Here is a 12,215-nt window from a genome sequence, read left to right as displayed (position 1 = left end):
TCAATAAAAGTCACAAACCATCGAAAACCAAAAGAAGAAACCACACGGTAGGGGCCCACACATCAAAATAAATTAAACTAAAAGGAATTAAACTTCTATTTTCAGATACTGGGTAGGTAGATCTAGTTTGCTTTGAAAAATGCAAGCATCACAATGAAAATTGTTCAAACTATAATCTTTAGAAAATCTAGGAAATAAGCTAGTAAGAGTTCTTAGCGGTGGGTGTCCTAATCGACGATGCCACGTATGTAAATCAGCAAGTGCTTTAGATCCAGATCCTGGGAGGAAGCCACGTTAGATAATGCAGTAGGGGGCTACTCTAACAAGTACATGCCACCTTCCATCTTACCACAGGTAATCGTACTGCCTATTTTCAAGTCTTGAAAGACACAGTGAGAAGGAAAGAAAGTCACTTTACAGTTGAGATGACGGATAATTCTACTAATGGATAACAGGTTAGTAAAAAAATGTGGGACATGAAGAACCAAAGATAAAGAAAGGGAAGGTGAACAATTTATAACTCCCTTGTCAGATATAGGAGAGAGGGATCCATTAGCAACTTGAACTTTATTATTACCAGCTAATGGATAATACTGGGAAAAATGCTTTGGAGAACTTGTCATATGATCGGTAGCACCAGAGTCAATAATCCGAGAAGTGGATTTGACAGAGGAGCTCTGACCACAAAACAAAATACCTGTAGAAGGACCGACAGAGGAAGGAGCAGTAGTAGCAGAGGCAACACTAGCATGGGCTGAAGGTGTTAAAGTAGTAGATTCCAGCCTTGACATCAAACTCCGCAAGTGGCTCATCTCATCGATAGAGAGGGATGTACTGGTGGAACTGGAAGAATCATCCTTAAAGATAGACTAATGAGCAACACTTCCTCCATATTTGGGCAAACCACGCCCACGGGACTCAGGTGGACGGCCATGAAGCTTCTAACAATGATCATTGGTGTGACGCTCTTTCCCACAGTAGTCACACTTAATAGGATGAAGCCTAGATAGGGCAGCAGAACCACGAATCTAAACAATAGGAGAAGCCACAGAGGAATTCAAAGCCCCTTTAGAGGGAGCCGTATAAAGGGCAGCACGCTCTACTAGAGGAGGGTGTACTATAGCCTCACGTCGGCTTTCTTCAGAAGCAATAATAGCATACGCCTGGGCAAGAGTTGGGAAGGGATCCTTGTTCAAGACATGGGCACGAATTGGATCATACTCCATGTTCAGTCCGGCCAAAAAATCATACACCCGAAGCTTTTCTTCCCGTTGGCGATAGGCAATAGTGTCAGCCTGACATGTAGCATTAAACTTCCCATAGAAATCCAAAATTTGCCAGATACCTCTCATAGCATTGTAGTACTAGCTAAGAGTAAGATCCTTTTGTTCCATTTTATGTATCTTTCGACGGAGTTCATAGCACTGGGCATCATTACCAACCTTAGAGTAGGTTTCTTTGGCAACACACCAGACATTAGCAGCAGTCTCCAATAATAGATAACTCTGAGAAATCACAAGATCAATGGAACTGAGGAGAAACGACAATACCAGGCACTCATCGAGCTCCCATTTATCCTGGGCCTTCTCTGTAGCAGTGGGACGAACAGTGGTACCCATCAAATGGCCTTCCAAACCACGGGAACCAACGGCAAGTGACACAGACCTCGACCACATGTGGTAATTATTGTCATCCAGTTTGACAGAGTTAGTCTAGAAACTAGGGAAATCCTTCTCACAATGCACACAGGTTCCCCCTTGCCCAGAAGAGATGGCAGAATTTTCATCGTTAGACATAGCCACAGGGAAGAGAAAAAAATATTACAAATCTTCACTTTACAAAGCGGCATACAAAAATCTCCAAAATAAAAGGAGATTTAAGGCATAGGTGAAGAAGGCAAATAACCCTTGGTGGGATACACTCACCACCAAGTGAAACCGAAAGAGATAGACAGGGAAGGGGACCCCTGCAGCTTAGGATGGAGAGGCAGAAAAAAGTGGGAGGGGAAAAAATGGAAGGAAAAAAGGGGGTACGGTGGGGTTCTCGAGAGAAGAGAGGAGGAAGGCGGAAGGGTTAGTGGAAGTGGGAGGCGAAAGTGGTGGTGCTACTGCTACGGTAGTGGTGGGTGAGAGGCGGTTATTTGCTTAGTCTTGCGCATGACCAAAAATCCTAGGTCGATTTTCCCTTGCTCTGGATACCATGATGAAATCTGGAAAATATGGGAGAATGACTTGTGTCAATGTGACACAAGCAAGCTTTATGTATAATAGATTAGAGGAACATTCTAGAATAGAGTACAAGACCAAAATACCCTTCTGACAGTTCTACCCTTGTACCTATATTACAAAAGAGACTCCCACCTACGGCAAAGCCATTAGCTGAAGAAACAACCCACCAAGCAAAAGATTAAAAGGAGATTCGATATCGAAGTCTTCCGAGAGCATCCACCTCTAACTCTCTAACGATAGAAGGAGGGACAGGCTGCATTACAAATGAAATACCGACCATTAAACAATGGTGCGAGAATGGTGCAAATCAGCCACCGTTCCCCCCCCCCCCCCACACACACACACACACAATGCCAAACAAGCTTATCTCTTATTGGACTTTTTCAACAAAGTTTACATTGAAAGCTATGTCCAATTCTTACATCACTTGATATTGCTCAAAACAAGCTTTCTAATGATATATTGCACGTCAAAATCGGACTTGTAGATTAAAAGTTATGACCGTCGGAATAAAATATTCAAATTCAACCAATTTTGGAGAGCCACAACACAATGAAATAACCTATACTAGCACTTGTGGACATGTATAAGCCCAATGTGGGTCTACACATGGCATATAAAAATCCTCAACCACCTATAAAAATTGAATATTGTCATCCTAGAGGATTCTTGAGACGATGATGAATTGAGTCTAACACTACTCTCAAAGTTTGAGCGGCAAAAATTACCGTTTCACCATTGAAATGAATCGGGTGACATAAATTTTTCAAAATTGATCAAAACTTCTAGGATGAGTTTTGTTATGTTATTTTAAGCTCGAATATACAAATTTGTGCGAATACAACGTTGTTTGGGCATTATTTTATATAAGGGAAAAAATTCTCTGTCCGGGAGTGTGGCCTACACCAGCATTCTCATGAGTCTATCTCTCTCCTTCCAATGTGAAAAGACACATCTGCCCTTTATTTTAAGGAGGAGAGAGATAGACACATGTGAGTGCTGGCGTAGGCCACACTCCCTTACAGAAAACTATTTCCCTTTATATAATTTACCATTTTACGGATCCCCACTTTGAGTACAGTTTTTCTCTCCATATCATTGGATAGTACTTGAAAAGGTGATCCCAACGAAATGTTGTTCGCCAAAATCGGACCACCAGATCAAAAATTATCGCCATCCGAAGTTTTCGGTCGCAAAAGTGATTTTCCGAGCAATTTGGCCAACCAAGGTCTGCCACTCGGCGTCGCCGCTCAAAACCGTTGGAATCAAGTAACAATTCAAATGGCTATGAATAACGTTAAAGGTAACCGGTCACAATTCCATTTCACTTCATTTTTTTACTTAAAAAAATTTATTTTCTTTTTCATTCTATAAAGTTTTAAAATGTCTGTATTGTATATTTTTTTATTTTTATGTTTTAATTATGGAAAGTATCTTTAATCTATAAAACTATAATCAATAAAAGTAATTAGATAAAATTTTTCAACCTTGTCAACTGATACAAAATACTTAATAACACTATGATACATTTATACAAAACTTCTATCCCGAGCACACATAATGGAGTATATAGGAAAACCCTCTTTAGATTTGTCCAAGATCTTTGGAATTCCTTCATTTCTTTTAGGGGTGGCTTGTTTTGGATACAACACATTTGATGTTACAAGCTTGTATATAGGGATGTAAATGAATAGCCAAAATCTATTTTCGTATTTGTGTCCGTATCCGTTTAGCATTATCCGAATCCGTCCGAAAGCTAAACGGATACGGATACGGATAGGCTATAACTATCTGAAAAGCTATATTTACATGTAAACGGATAAAATATCCGATCCATATCCGTGTTCATATCCATTTAGCACTATTCGAATCCACCTGAAAGCTAATCAGATGTGAATGCAGATATAGCACTATTCGAGCCAAATCCGATCCGATTACATCCCTCCTTATATGGTTTTGAAATATAGGTGTCTCCTCCTAATGGAGGAACCAATAAAGTACAATCTATAAACCCCGCGTGGAGTCATAGTAACTAGGCACGAGCGACTGTTTATCAAAAACACAAGTCTTTGCAACCTGTTATTAAAAAAGAAAGAGGGTTAGGAATTTAGGATCAACAAAAAGGATTACTACTTTGTCCTAATCAACCGACTTCATGGATCTGGCGGTGCCAAATTTTTACTATAAATAGAAGCCCCAAGTTCGTTTGAAAATAGTTCAGAAAAGGAAAAAACCAATCTGAAAGTCCTAGAAAATCCATAGAAATTCCAAAAATTACGAAAACAATAAATAGTTTTCAAAAATCCAGAAATACTCAAAAAGTCCAAAAAATAGAAAAATGCCCAAATCGCCCCTCGAGCTCAAAATTTTATTGTGAATTCAACGAGACTGTCTGAACTCTCTGAACAAATGAGTCTGTGAGGCTTCTTTGACCAAAACAGTTGATTTTCTCCCTCCTCCCCTTTTAATCATTTAATTAGTTTATTTAAAATTATATAATTATTTAGTTTTATTATTTCAACTTAATTAGACTAATTAGCAGTTGATTAATTAATTTTAATTTTCATAAAAAGAAAAAAAGATTAATTAATTATGTTCGAAGTATACATACTCTCTTTTCTGTCTTTTTGCAAAACGTTTTTTCATGCTGTTGTAATGACGAAATTTCTGTAAATATTTTCAAAATTTTCTCTTTTTACACCAGAATTTCGTCAAAAGTGAATTTCTTTTCATATAAATCCCTTATGGATTCCGTTGGTCAATCTCGGCCCTCAAAACAAAATCTTTTTTCTATGGGAGTCTGATTGACGCACTATCAGTGCCATTAGACTCTGCTTGCTATAGACAAGTGTTCAAGACCCTGAGATATTCAACATCATGGCCAATCCCTAGTGGAATCTATCTGGCCAACAAGAGCTATCCAAATGAAATCTTTTTGCTATGGACTCCCAATGAGGTATTTCATGCGTTTTTGACATGTTTAATTTTACAATTAACATGATTTTATATATAATATGATAGCCTATTCATTTCATAGCTAGTGTAGATAACCTCGCATAGCTTTATAGCTGCAGATGAAAAGCCCAACCAGGCCCAAATATTTTCGGATAGGTTTTGGGTGGGCTCGGGTTCGTTGGGTCAAACATGCCCCCTTGCCCCCTTGCTAATTAAAAACTTAAAAATAGAATATGGTTTACATTTGGTTCTTTTTTGCTTCTAAGAGCAGATGAATATATAGCTGCAGATACATGAATCCTACGTACTATGTATATGCTGACCCTTGCGAAGGTTAAAGATAGATCAAAAATAAACTTTCAGATCTCAGAAAATCCTAATGAAGATGAATTGTATCCTGAGGCTCAAATTACTAGTTTGTCTCACATACACCTTATCAGTGTAGGACGTCACCTTTTACCAAACATTCACGGGGATGCATGTCAATACACACGACGGTATTTTTTTTTTTGATGAGTGCGGCCAATGCCAACGCTTCCATGTTTCTCTATCTCTTTTTGTTTCTTGTGAAAGACACTTATACTCTTTGTTTTGAGGAGAGAGATAGACACAAGGAGCACTGGCGTAGGTGGCCCTCCTAGACAGGGATTGGGCTCCTCTCCAACACACCCTCGAGTTGGAGATCGTCCAACAAGGCAGCTGGTGTCGACACATGACCTGAGTAACATTCGGACGGCGCGGATCAAGCTAGAAATGAGGATTTCAATCCTTCTCTCTGTCGCATGTGCAACACGCCCAGTTGTGCTTCATCTATCCGCGCCGTCCAAATGGCACCCAGGCCATGTGTCGACACCTACTGCCGCGCTAGACAATCTCCAGCTCTAGGATGTGCCGAAGAGGAGTTGAATCCCCGGACTAGGGTTACAATAGGGTCGAGTTTGATCGGACCTTTTAAAATCCCAGCCCAACCTTGAGTCCCCTTAGTTGGGCCCAGTCCCTGCCCAGCCCTAACTCAGGACTAGAAAAATCCAACCCAAACCTGCCCTCAGGGTCTGGTCGGGCTGATCCTGATTGGCCCTGACCATGGGGGGGAGGGAGATGCATGGTCTGGCCAGGCTAGGAAGAAGAAGAAAGAATGAAAGAAAGAAGAGAGAACGGGAAGATGAAGACAGGGTCAAGTTAGGTCATGTCAAGCTCAGCCCAAGGCCTCAACCCTGTATCGGCCCAGCCCTGATTTAAGGCCAGAAATTTTCAACCCTGACCCACCATCAAGGTCAGAATATCTAAACTCAGACCCTCTTCGGGCTCATGGCAGCCCAAGGCTATCAGGGCCAAACTTTCGCCCCTACCCCGGACAAATAACCACTTCCCTCATTGAATTAGGTTCTGCATTTTCACACATGGTCAATTCAGACTACTTTCTAGATATTCAACTCTTATGATTGACATATCACTCCTCCACGTGGTAAAAATAAAGCATTTGAGAGATATTTTTCCAGGGAGCGGCTTTGACAAACTTTTCCCTATTCTTTTTCTTGGATTTATTTTGTCTTTTATAAGCTTGCTACCATGCGTACACCTTATGTATGACATTAGTTCCTGAATAAAACTAATACTCTCTATATACAATACAAAGCAGAACCTGACTGCCAAGTTACATTTACAACCTTCAAAACAAAGTAAAAATGTAAACCCAAATCAGAAACAAAGTAACCCAAGTAAATGAATTAAGACTTCTATATGCAAATTAAATATTGTAAGTATCTTCCTCTATCTATGTATAGAAACTGTATCCATCTTCACAGTAAATTTTGAACTGGTTTACCACAAGGAGGAAAAGACTCCAGAATCCATCTATTGCTACTAGAACTAGCCATCTCCCCATCTGAGATAACCAAGGAAGGTCCTTTAGACTGAACTACTGGGCTTTCTTTGCTGATGATGGATGTAATGGCAGCTGCAACAGCAACCCTAAACTTAGGATCTGAAGCGATTGCGGTCACATTCTCGGCTAATGCCTTATCTTCTTCAACCTTCCAACCCCTCTCATCTACTCCTTGAGAGGAAACAAATGTGTCACTAGCAACATTGTGGTAGCTTGAGCTACTAGTTGCCCAAGGATAAATCACTTGTGAGGAGCTAGGGATGTTGAATTGTTGTTGTGGACCACAAGTAATGCCATTGATGAGATCAAGAACAATCCCTTTAGATGGGTCATTACTACAATTGATGATGCTATTGAAAGCTGAATGGGGAGAAGGGTTTATTGAATGAAGGTTATGGAATGGATTGGTTGCTTGGGTGTTGCTGATCATGTTGTAATTGGCTTCCACTGATGTTGTTGAAGCCATTGCAGTTGCACCCACTGGTAGTGGATGGTTGTGAGTTCCTTCATATGTTGTTATCAGTATTGACATGTCTTCTAGGCATCTTTGCACCTAATTACCACATTCAATAAGATCGAATTCATTGACGACTCATATATTATTGGAAAGAATTTTGAATGTACTTCGAAATAATGTACAAATAATCCATAAATTTGGCTGGAAACATAGTCAGATCTATGTTCGAAACAGGAAAGCCCGAAATGTGATTGCTTTTTGATAGACTTCAGAAAGTGATTCCGGGAGATTTGACTGTCAGATTTTGACGAATTCATTGAAAAGTTGGAATTGTTATAATTACCTGTTTTCTCACTGGGCATCCAGGAGCTACTGTGCATCGATAATAAGCTCGAGGGCAAGGATTTCCTTTCGCGATTTTCTGCCCATATTTCCTCCATTGGCAGCCATCATTCATCTACATCAATTCCAAAGATTTTATAATAAAAACTCTATTTCATTGATGCTCAATAGATAGGTTAGTGAAGTTTTTAATTGAGACAAGTGTAGTTTTAACTCACAGTGGGTGCTTGACATCTTGCTCTTACTGAAACTCTTGCTTTTCTATTGGGTGGTGCTGTAGGATGATTTGTAATCCCTGCCATTTCCCTCTTCTGGAACTTATTCTGTAAAGGAACCAGATTTGTTATCTCTTCTTTAGATTCTTCTCTTCCATGTTTCTGCACATGGGTTTGTAGTCTCAATGACAATCCCAATTCCCCAACTTCTCCAGCATCATCAACTTCAGATGGTAATGGAGGTGTTTGTTTTTTTACTTCAATAATTTCAAATGCTTCCTTTCTGTTCTGTGGATTCTACACCAAACAGAGATTTCCAATAAAATAAATATATAATTTAAACTGGGTAAGAAGTAGATTTACCTTTTTTGGATCATTTTGTTGGAAAACTGAGAATTTCATTTGGAGCTCATAGTAATCCTTCATTGTTTGCTCAACTACCTTCCTCAATACTTTGTTTTCTTCTTTCATGCGGTTCATCTCCATCTGAAGAGAACATAACTGTTACAAAAGGACAATTAGTCTTTGAGATTAATCAAGAGAGAGAGAGAGATTGTGGTATTGTTAATATAGGTTTTGTTTCTGCACCTCTTGGTGCAAATTTTCTTGCAATGAGTTGTCATCTGATGCATCTTCTTCTTCCTCTTCTTTTGTTATCTTCATTGGATGATCATTCTCACGTAATTTACGTTCATGAGAAACTATTGATGCTTTCTCTTCTCCTCCACTGTCTTCTTCATCTTCTTGAATATCTAGATTCAGAGATAGATCAATTTTCACTGCTCTTTGTTCTCTCCCCATTGAAGAGTAGTTGCAGACTCTCTCTCTCTCTTTCTCTCTATCTCTCTTTCTCCCTCGTGTGCCTCTAATATTAATGCGGCTTTTGAGGCACAAAAGTCAATTTCCTCCAATCAAAGACGTATTGTTAGACACACAATGACGCATCTAGGTCTTGACTTTAAATGGCTATTTTAAATAACTGCATTTAATAACTCTAGGGTTTTTTTAAAAAAAAATAATGCATGAGAGCATGAGCTCATTAAAAACAGACAAAGCCTCACCTGTTAAGCATAGAAATTAACCTCACATTTAAAGAGTCATCATAGTTCCTTTATACCTAATTATCTATACCTAACAATAATACAAAATAATAAATAAATAAAAGTTAAATAACAATTTAATGAAAATTATTATTTCAAAGAAATACATTACGTGTAGTAATGTAAAATGAAAACTAATCATGATTACAACATTACTTAGCCGTCAAAAGACTCAAAACCATGAAATAATAGTCGGTGGCCAGCTTGTATAACGCGTTTTTCTGGCATTTAATTAGGGTTATGTTGCAAGAGATAAAGGTTCCCTCACATATGTGGAAATTGCATTTTCTAGGGGTCTGTTTGTTTGCAAGATAAAAAGGGATGAAAAATTTGTGAGGGTAGGTCTCACATGTGGGCTGGGTTGACAAAGAAATGAAAGAAAATGAAATAATGGAATATGCATTTGTAGTGGGATGAGATTTAGTGGAACAGAGAGGAAATGGACATGGGTGGGATTCCATGGAAAAGAAAGGATATATGAAGAGGAGAGGGATACACTCAAAATAACTTTTCTATGAATAGTGTGGTAGGACTTTGAAAATGAATAGAGTGAGAAAAAAAGGGGTGTCACCTCACCAGACAAAAATAAATGCATTTAATGAACTTGTGTGGAAGTTTTTCACCCCATGTATCCAAACACACACATCCTTGGTATTTTGTGGAGAAATAGTATATTTTTCCCACCCATTTTTGCCTATCCCACTTTTATCCGGCAAACAAACGGGTCCTTCATGTTCATTTGTTTTGAAAATTCACTATCTCTAATATACCAAATGGCTAAATGAGGTTTTCGAAATTTCAAAAAATAAGAGAATATATGGTATATATGCATAAACATACATGAGGATTCATGTCAATATATTGGGAAGTATATATATGATTGAATTTAAATCTACAATTTGATATACAGCCTATCCTCACTATGTCATGTCTATCGACGGTTTGTAATTGCCACATCATCCTACCACAACATGACAGAATTAGGAGTCCTATGGAGAAAAGCCTCTCTACATTGAACTGTGTAAAACCACAATTACCATTTTCTTGAACACTCATACTTGTAAAGATGGAGGTTTATTGCACACCCTAAAAATGAAAAAGGCAAGAGACCATTTTCGTTTGATTATGTGGTGCCTAAATCAGCATGGAGACCAATGAGAATGCATGTAGGTTATCATGAGTTATTGATAGTATAATAAAATAAAATAAAAAACTTAATCTATTCAAGAAATAGATTCTAATATCACCCCCATCATATTGAGGGAATACGAGCCAGGTACGAAATCCCATAATAATTAAGAAAAGAGCTTTGGGATCATATCTTTGAAAATATCAACAAGAAGACTTCTCTTTTTCATCAAAAAAATAAACAAGAAGACTTCTCTCTCTCTCTATAGGCTGTACTGAGTCTACTCTATGATTAAAATCTATTTAAATATCATCTCTCTGTTAACGTAGAAGAGTTGTAAAAATATAACCCAAAATATAATATATATAATATATAAACTAAAAACTACTGTTAATAAATAAAGAAAATTTCACTATTTTCTTCTTTAATACTGTTCTCAGAGCCTCCCAATTGTAAGATTCTGTAAATTCATATGTAACGCTCACAAACTCCACAGATTAATAGCTGACTTCAATTAACCGGGTCGATTTGTAAATATGAATAGGGAACCAGTTTTCTGTACGGGAGTGTGGTCTACGCTAGTACGCCCATTTATCTATCTCTCTCCTCCTTAAAATAAGGGGCAAGGTGTCTTTCAAATGGGAAGGAGAGAGATAGAATTATGGGAGTGCTGGCATAGGCCACACTCCTGGATACAGATCTTTTTCCCATATGTATATTAACTGGGATGATGTTAAACTTGAAAACCATATATCGGGAAAGAGAATACCATCTGGTCGTGCAGCGCACGCCGCCCCTGCATCCAAACACAGGGGCACACAAAATGACTGTTGCATCTATTGTTATTTCCATATTTCAGGGGGTGTGGCGATCATTACGTATACCTCTGTGTCTAGGCGTAGAAGCAGCATGCTCTACGTGACCAGGTGGCATTCTTTCTCCCATTTCCGATTGATTTTTTTTCTTGTTATCTCACTTAGTACCACTTGATACAAAGACCTTCCCTCTTTAGTTCACCCAAAAAAAAAAAAAAAAAAAAAAAAAAAAAAAAAAAAAAAAGAGGAGAAGAAAAAAGGAAAGAAAGGAAAGAAAGGCCTCCCAACCAATATAAAATTATATTTCTCATCATTATGCCTAGTGAAGTATAATGCTTCTCTTACTGAAAAAAAAAAATTATAACACTTCACTATTTATCCCATGGTAATATATGGGGTAGTCCATGTGCTAGAGGACCAAGCAAACATCTCATTGGTACAATTTAAGCTGAAATTGAGTAGAAAGTAGATAAAATTACAAAAGATGTCAATTGTATTTTATATTAATCTCCATTTAATAGTACTTCAGTAATTTTACTAAAACTTTGAATCAGAGTTTGAGAATCTTTCCTTGCTTACATTGGACTAAAATTTGGCCATTGAGATATATGTGAGGTCTTCAATCTCATGGACTTACATATTGCCAAGTGATTGATGTAGAAAAGATTTTCGAAGAGAATTCTTGGATCGGTCGGATTGACAAAAGTCCACACAATCGTCTCAAAGATACTAAGTTTTTAGTTCAACTTCCGATGGCCATAACTTTTCCTTAGGATGGAGTTATTGGAGCCATGATATCTTTTCGGAAATGGCAACCAATGCTTTACAAACAGGAAATAAATTCATTCATTGGACCAACGTTTTAGAGCCAAATTCGCATGTTTAAGGGGTATACGCAGCCTCCGAAGTGTTGTGTGTGATTTTAGGTTATTAGTTTCCAATTTATTTTCTATATTATTCTGTTTTTTGTTTTATTTATGTTTTTTTTTCTTTGTAATTGACCTCCTTATATAAGGGTCACTTTGAACGAAATAAAAATAGCTTAATTGTTTTATTTTGTTCTTCTTCCTCGTTGGAACTAGGGTTTTC

General features: G+C 38.0%; 1 pseudogene; it reads right to left on the bottom strand.

Moving 5' to 3' along the window:
- Window positions 1–6,957: 6,957 nt before the first annotated feature.
- On the bottom strand, window positions 6,958–8,883 carry LOC122663112 (annotated as a pseudogene).
- Window positions 8,884–12,215: the final 3,332 nt, after the last annotated feature.

The sequence above is a fragment of the Telopea speciosissima genome, chromosome 5, assembly GCF_018873765.1.
Source record: "Telopea speciosissima isolate NSW1024214 ecotype Mountain lineage chromosome 5, Tspe_v1, whole genome shotgun sequence".
Taxonomy (NCBI): domain Eukaryota; kingdom Viridiplantae; phylum Streptophyta; class Magnoliopsida; order Proteales; family Proteaceae; genus Telopea; species Telopea speciosissima.
The sequence above is the reverse complement of the archived record's forward strand: the minus strand, read 5'-3'. Positions and strand labels throughout refer to the sequence as shown.